The 8,548-nt window shown below is 37.4% G+C and overlaps 2 non-coding genes across 2 annotated transcripts; both read left to right on the top strand.

Annotated features, from left to right (window-relative positions):
* Window positions 1–2,803: 2,803 nt before the first annotated feature.
* On the top strand, window positions 2,804–2,898 carry LOC120100337 (small nucleolar RNA SNORD116). The gene has a single exon (XR_005500107.1). It is a non-coding gene; the product is annotated as a small nucleolar RNA SNORD116 (small nucleolar RNA).
* A 2,356-nt stretch (window positions 2,899–5,254) lies between these two features.
* LOC120100336 (small nucleolar RNA SNORD116) lies at window positions 5,255–5,344 on the top strand. Its single transcript, XR_005500106.1, has one exon. It is a non-coding gene; the product is annotated as a small nucleolar RNA SNORD116 (small nucleolar RNA).
* The last annotated feature ends 3,204 nt before the right edge of the window (window positions 5,345–8,548 follow it).

Raw genomic sequence — 8,548 nt, 5'->3', positions numbered from 1 at the left:
GATTAAACTACTTTTTACGAAGACTACAACCTAAGTTTTACCTACACACACACACACACACTCACACACACACACACACACACACACACACACACACACACACTTGCAAATAAAATAAAATTTTAAAAAATGAAGTAGGGACTTCACTCTTTCACTTTATTGCTCTTTTTCTTTTTCCATTTTTGTATCTTTCTTCCTCCACTTGTGTTATATTTTTTTGAGATTAAGTCTCATATTATGTAGTTTTGGATGCCTTAAACACGTGTTGGAATGTGTTTTTTCCCAGTTGTAACTCATCATCTTATGTTCAGATTTTATATAAGTTCCTCATTGAAATATATGTTCTATGATGATATTATTTTCACCGTTTATTTCTTATTCACTCAAACACTTCCATTTTTAAGTTAAAACTTAAGTGTAAAGAATGTTCTGATAACATACTTCTATAGTTTTTAAGGACCTTTTCTCCTGAGATCTGTGAGTTCACTTAATATTGTATATTTTACATATATCTTTCTGCAAATTTTCTGATTTAATTTTTCTTAAGACCTGAATGCCTATCCCACAGTATAAATCTTAACAAATTTACCAAATGTCCATTGTTGCTTCCTTCATCCACTAGGTTTGCTTCATTTCCTTGGTCATATACCTTTTTTATGATAGTGTGTGGCTTCTCTATGTATATGCTTAGGAGATAAATAGCTGGGATATACACTAGTTATATCTTTAATTCTGTTTTTTTTAATAGTAAAACTGTACCACTGAATGTAGCACAGTTTATTCAATGCCCATACCAATCAGCGGAATGCAAAGTTGAAGTCCTTTGAGATACTAGATTACATCAGTCCAAATTATTGTCATGAAGCAATATGAAAGTATATGGATGAAGAAGTATGGATGTTATACACTGATGATATGGTTGCAAATTAATAGTTATTGTGGATTTTTCTTTTTTAACCTTTCCAATTATACTTTGTGTCTCATATGCACAGACACTGTGGAAATCACAGATAGTCACTGAAAAACTTATCATTGCCTACCTAATGAATGCACACAGCTGCTCTCTGGGAAGAGATCCCCTTAGGATAGATCTCTCAAACAGATACAGTTCTGATTCTGTCATTGTAGGTCTTGTATTAAGTTGTGCATTCTTCATGGCATTGTCAGCCCTAAAAGTTGCGTAGGCAGAACATTGAAATTCCTATAGCAACTCTGTATGTGAAGGGCCTCGGTACCAGAGCACTTTAATTGCACTGAAGACGTTGAGGGCAGACTATAGTAGGAAAATGTGTCTTTCCCTTATTTTCAGTTTGTTACAATACCTTCCTTACTTCTCTTTCCACAGGTTTATATTCTTTGGAAGAACTGAGTCTTAATGTGAATTATTCTGAGGAATAGAGGCAGAATGGGTTGAAACATGCAGTCCTCAGGGATTTAGTCAGTGAAGGAAGTGCTTATTGTCAAGCAAGGTGTTGTTGAAGATAGCCCAGAGACATCATCACATGAATTTTAAGACTCCAAAAGGGGATGCTTTCTTTAATGTTTGATTTAGCGGTCCAACAGGGGCATTGTATGTGTCAAAATATGTTGAGAAACTGAAGACTCAGAAGTCTATAGGTGTGTGGAGACACCAGAGATAAGAAAACTTTTATGAAGGTAATGGATTACAGTCTTCTAAGAAAGATTAATTGTGATAGAAAGGAGACAGGCCAACAGACAGATACAAAGAAACAGAGGGACAAAGCAATAGCAGAAAAACAAAGAGTCAGAGACATTTCTAGCACCATAACCCTAGATGGTATGAACAATATGGATAAGGAGATAGAAGGGCAACCAGTGCATCAGGTTGACCATTCCCCATAAAACAAGGCAGAGAATTGTTCACACATTGGTGATAATGACAACATGGAGGAATACTTCCGATTAAATGTGATGTTTTGGAGGCATATTTTAATTAGGGGATATACTTAGCTTCTTGGATAGCACAGGTCAGTGAAACCCAGTAAGCTTGTCTTTGGAAATGCCATCAGTGAACCAATATTGAAAAGGAGAGACATTGTCAGAAGATGACCATTGATGGTAATTTAATACTCATTTGCTGTGGTTGGAAGTATTTGATATATTAGAAACCTTATGAAATCAGTGACTACAGTCAAAAAAAAAAGGTACAAAGACATTGCTTTAGGCCAGACAGGGAGAAAACTAGAGAGTAAGACATTGACACTAATGTACTTACAGAAACCCTTGGGGAAAACACTGGCATTGCTGCATGATAGGAGGGTTTAGGTAGATCATGTGAAGGAAAAGAATAGGTGTTACTTGGTGTTCCCAGTCAGATTGGAGTATTGCAACACCACCATGATGTATCCATTTTCTGTAGAGAATGTATGTGCTTTATGTTTTCATCTCAAGGTTTACTCCCATGAGTCATACCTTCAGTCCAATAAGAGGAAGAACAAATCATTTATGAATTGAGGAATGCACCTAGTAGTGCCTCATGCAATGTGGTTCAAGGTGCTGGACCCACAGAAAAAAGTAAAGATTACAGGTAAGCATTATTTGAATTCCCCAAATTGTTCATTACTCTTAAGGTTTTGGTAGAAGTGCTATGACCTAAAATTCCACAAACCTTGTCAAATCTTAACATGTCCCACATTTAAAGTTTCTGACAGTTACTACCATTGGAAAGCAAGACACCTTTACTCCTGGATGCGTAAGGTCTTAAATTTCAACATACTTATCATATATCTCCAGTTTTAAGAGTGTAATGACCACCTGATTGCAAGCATCCATTGGCTAGTTAGCCAAAATGGTAACTTCCTGTCAAACATTCATTTGTAAGAGCTTGACAAAATAAGTGAATATTCATTATCACCATTCTAATAATGACTGAAATGCAGCACATTTACTGATTCAAGTACTTTACAAGTCAGGCAGCTATTTCTAAATCATTGCACTGCCTTTGCTGACCACCCGGTTTGGCAAAGTTGTCTTACAGAAAGACCTAAGTTTTTAAATTTTTACATTTTTTTGGTAAACAAATATGTTTGTAGTAAGTGAGCATAATTTGATTACATAGGAATCTCCCTGTGGTATTGTTGCTATGCAGGCAAGAGTGGGATGAAATGAGAGAACAGAGTCACAGACACCAGCAGCAGATGCACAGTTACTTCCTTCTCAAAGTATGTATTTTCTGTATGAATATGTTATCAGGCCTGAGTTTAGTACTAACCATGGAGTAGAAGTCAAAGAAATACATAGAAATAAGACTCTGTCCTAGAATTTGCTATATTGTGACTGTTATCAGTGTAATCCACAGTGGTGAGCTACATCTGCTTTGGTAATGAGTAGAAGTACTGTGGGTCCCTGAAGGTCAGAACGTGATTTGGAAGCCACAGTTGAAAAGAGAACAAGAGACCATTTGTGAAGTTGGTGAAGGCTGGATGGACTATGCTGTGGGGCATAGGATCTTTGGTCCAGTGTTTGGAGTGTTTTATTTTAATTTCCAAGACATTTCTGTAAGTAAATGTGCCCTTTGTGTTGTTGACAAACTAAAAGTAGTTCAGTGTACCAACTTAGAAAGAGCAAGGGTGACAACTGTTAGACATGGAAGGCATCTAATTCCCATGTTTGCTTCCCTGACTTACACCTATAGATGTGCACCTAGAATTTAGTCTTGGATTTCAGAGTAAACAGGTAAAATATTGAGTTCTGTATAACTTTGTATGATACAGGTGTGTAAATCAGTATAGAAAGAATTGTTTAGCAACATAACATAGTCATGGTAGTTCTATGGGAATCTTTGACGCACCAAAATGGCTTCCACTAGGAAGCTGGCAAAGCAAAGATGTGAGAGTGCTAGATATGGAATTGCTAGGGTCAATGACTTTCTGACCCATTACATTGTGACAGTACATGTCTTGAAAAAACCTTAAAAATGTAGATGGTTGCCATAGTGAGACTACATAATAATGTGGACCTCAGAATAGTGATATATCTATATTTTCATATTTTTGGGCCTTGAACCTATTTCTGTCTTGTTCTGACCCTTTTTATTATGAAGAGTGCCTGAGGGTTGCCTGAGTTCACAGAGGAAGTCAATGAAAGCTGCTGAGTCCAGCTATTTGGAATTCATTACTCCTTTCTCATTCTTAAAACTTGGAGGCAAGATTTGGGTGAGAGGATGGAAATGTTTTCTATTTTCCATCACACTCATAGAATGCTGGAGGGTCTCTTTTAGGTCTTAGTGAACTTTATAAGAAGAATGGCAACATAATGTGTTATACTCTGAAGTTTTGGTGATGTTTCCTGAAGGATTGCATGGTCTCCAGTTTGGTAGCCATTTTAATAAAGTGTTTAATGGCATGCATATTGGTAGATAGGTATATAGAAAGAAAGAAAGAAAGAGACAGATATATAAAAAACGAATAGAGGTTAGTTCATACAGCCTCAGAAAGTATGCCACCTACTGCTAGGAAACTGGAATGATAATGGGTGAAAAATTCAAACACACTTGTTTAAAGTTTCTCAGCATGTATTGAAAATTATGGCTTCATAAGAGTGCCTGTGGTCTTTCTGAATGTTTAGGTAGCTATTTTAGAGTGGCTTGATGTGCTGTATATCTTCGGATTAGTTCTATTATTCCAGACATGTACAAAGGCTATCCTGAAGGCAAGGAAGGAAGATAGGATTAGGCCAAGTTCTTGATAATATTATGACACTATACCCAAGGAAACCCTAGAAAAAAAACCCTCAGTGACTTTGCAAGTATGTGATATGGGTTTGAGGAAGGTCAGACATGACCCTCAGGTTCAGACCCAGATACACACCAATTTTCATTTGGCCCTCTGTAACTGAGGTATGTGCTTTGATCTGTCTTCTCAGGGTCACATTCTGTGGGGCCTGAAGACACAGTGCAGATATCCATGGTTCACATCTTTGGATGAGAAGTTGTTTGGTGTGTCTGTCTTTCCTGAGAACAACTGGAGTTTACAGGTAAGCTGTATTTGAATTTCTCCAATTACTAATGATTCTATCCATTTTGATGGAGTTGCAAGGGTGTACCATAACTTCATTCAGTCTTGTCTGGACCTGCAGCAGTTTTAGTGACTAGGAAGAATTTTATTTTTCTGACCATTTTGCTGAATATGAAAGTTCATTGATGAGGAAAGTTTTGGAATTTCTTACACTCACTAATATACACATTATGCATTGTACCTTGAAAAGCTTTGTGCAAGGGCACTCTCGTATACCTTGATCAATAATAATTCCCAAATATTTCTGGAAAAAGCTGAACAAAATGATTGATAACTTAATACCATCACTCTTATCTGGGCTGAGATTGATCACATTGAGTCAGCTAAGTCCTCTAGAGTCAGACAGGCTTATAATCCACTGTACTACATCTGTCCTTTTTTATTCATAGTCAGACACCTTGATGAGAGGGCTATCTCTTTAGGACTCTGCTACCACCTATGGTACTGATGAAAACAAAATATTTGGGCTGATAACATCCCTGTGCTCTTACTTAGGTGCATTCTTAAGAAAGAAATGTTAGTCAGGAAGTGCCTAGGAGTAGCCTGCTGGTACAGGGCAGACTCTGAATCACAAATAGGAGTAACAGGGGCCCCAAAGTTTGAATCTATACACAGGGAATGTCAGGCTCTGTGTGTAGGGTTTTTAGAAACCTTGAATTTAATTGGAGCCCTGCAGAGCTGCTGCAGAGAAAGACACTGTAGTCAAGGCTCTACAGAAGTAATTCCTCCCTGATGCGTGAATTCTTCTTTTTTATTTGGATGTTTTCTTTACTTACATTTTAAATCTTATCCCCTTTCCTGATTTCCCCTCTAGAATCTCCCTAACACTCTCCCCTCCTCCTGTCTCAGTGATAGTGCTCCCCACCCACCCAACATTTCCCTCCCATCTCGCTGCCCTTGCATTCCCCTACACAGGGACATTGAGCCTACATAGGACCAAGGGCCTCTCCTCTTATTGATGCCCAATAAAGCCATCCTCTGCTACATATTGGTCCATTCAAGTGAACACTTTGGTTGGTGGTTTAATCTCTGGGTGCTCTGGGACGGGGCAGTCTGGCTGGATGATATTGTTGTTTTTCCTATGGGGTTGAAAACAGCTTCAGCTCCTTCAGTCCTTTTTCTGACTCCTCCATTGGGGAACCTGCTTTCAGTCCAATGGTTGGTAGATAGCATCTGACTCTGTATTTTGCAGGATCTGGCAGAGACAATTGGGAGACAGCTATATCATGTTCCTGTCAGCAGCACACTTCTTGGTATCCACAACATTGACTGTGTTTGGGGATAGTATATGAGATGGATCCCTGCATGGGGCCATCTTTGTGTAACCTTTCCCCACTTTGCCTCTGTATTTACTCCTGGGAATATTTGTTTTTGCTTCAAAGAAGGACTGAAGTGTCCACTCTTCCAACTGCTTGTGCTTCATGTGGTCTGTGGATTGTATCTTAGTTATTCCAAGCTTTTGGGTTATTATCCAATTATCAGTGAGTGCATACCATGTGTGTTCTTTTGTGATTGGGATGCCTCACTCAGGATGATATTTTCTAGTTCCAGCTACATGTCTAAGAATTTGATGAAGGCATTGTTTTTAATAGCTGAATAGTATTCCATTGTGTAAATATACCACATTTTCTGTATCTCTTCCTCTGTTGAAGGACATCTAGGTTCTTTTCAGCATCTGACTATTATAAATAAGGCTGCTATTAACACAGTGGAACATGTGTCCTTATTATATGTTGGAGCATCTTTTGGGTATGTACCCAGGAGTGGTAAAACTAGTTCCTCAGTTAGCACTATGTCTCACTTTCTGAGGAACCTCCAAACTGATTTCCTTTTTCTCCACATCCTCACCAGCATCTGTTGTCACCTGAGGTTTGTTTTTTTTTTTTTATCTTAGCCAATCTGAATGGTATGAGGTAGAATCTCAGGGTTGTTTTGACTTTCATTTCCCTGATGACTAAGGATGTTGAACATTTCTTTTAGGTGCTTCATGGCCCTTCAATATTCTTCAGTTGAGAATTCCTTGTTGAGAATTCCTCTGTCCCCCATTTTTAATAGGGTTATTTGATTCTCTGGAATCTAACTTCCTGAGTTCTTTGTCAATATTAGCCCTTTATCATATGTAGAATTGGTAAAGATATTTTCACAATCTGTTGATTGTCATTTTGTCCTAGTGACAGCGTCCTTTATCTTACAGAAACTTTCAGTTTTATGAGGTCCAGTTTGTCAATTCTTGTTCTTACAGCATATGCTATTGGTTTTCTGTTAAGGAAAATTTACCCTGTACCTATGAGTTTGAGGCTCTTTCCTACTTTATCTTCTATTAGTTTCAGTGTATTGGGTTTTATGTGGACATCCTTCATCCACTTGGACTTGAGCTTTCTTTGTACAGGGTGATATAAAATGGATCAATTGGCATTCTTCTACATGTTGCCTGCCTGTTGAACCAATGCCATCTGTTGAAAGTGCTGTCTTTTTCCCCTGGAATGGTTTTAGCTCCTTTGTCAAAGATCAAGGGTCATAGGTGTGTAGGTTCATTTCTGTGTCTTCAATTTGATTCCTTTGATTTACTGTCCTGTCTCTTTACCACTACCATACAATTTTTCTCATAATTGCTCTGTGATTCAGCTTGAGGTTTGGCATGGTGATTCCCCAAGCATTTTTTAAATTATTATTGTTGTTGAGAATAGTTTTCTTTATCCTGTGTTCTTTATTTTTCCAAATGAATTTGTAAATTGCTCTTTTCAACTCTAAGAAGAATTCAGTTGGAATTTTGATGGAGATTGCACTGAATCTGTAGATTGGTTCTGGCAAGATGTTCATTTTTACAATACTAATCCTGCCAATCCAGGAGCATGGGAGATCTTTTCATTTTCAGATATCTTCTTTGAGTTATTTCTTCAGAAACTTGATGTTATTGTCATACAAATTTTTCACTTGTTTGATTAGGGTCACCCCAAGGTATTTTATACAACTTGTGAATATTATAAAGGGTGTCACTTCTCTAATTTCCTTCTCAGCTTGTTTATCCTTTGAATAGAGGAAGGCTACTGATTTTTTTCTTAGTGAGTTTATATCCAGTCACTTTGCTGAAGTTATTTATCATGTTTTGGAATTCTTTGGGGAATTTTTGGGGTCACTTAAATATACTATCATATCATTTGCAAGTAGTGATATTTTGATTTCTTCCTTTCCAATTTGTATTGCTTTGATCTCTTTATGTTGTCTAATTGCTGTAGTTAGGGCTTCAAATACTATATTGAATAGGTAGGGAGAGAGTGAGAAGCCTTAAAAAAGCAGTCCCTGATTTTTGTGGGATTGCTTCAAGTTTTTCTTCGTTAAGTTTGATGTTGGCTACTGGTTTGCTGTATATTGCTTTTTACTATGTTTAGGTATGGGCCTTGAATACCTGATTAATCAAAGATGTTAATCATGAAGGGGTATGAATTTTTTCAAATGTTTTCTCAGCATCTACTAAGATGATTATGTGAGTTTATTTTGAGTTTGTTTATATA

Source organism: Rattus norvegicus, chromosome 1 (assembly GCF_036323735.1).
Source record: "Rattus norvegicus strain BN/NHsdMcwi chromosome 1, GRCr8, whole genome shotgun sequence".
NCBI classification, from domain to species: Eukaryota; Metazoa; Chordata; class Mammalia; order Rodentia; family Muridae; genus Rattus; species Rattus norvegicus.
Note: the sequence above shows the minus strand (reverse complement) of the source record. Positions and strands in the feature narration are given on the sequence as shown.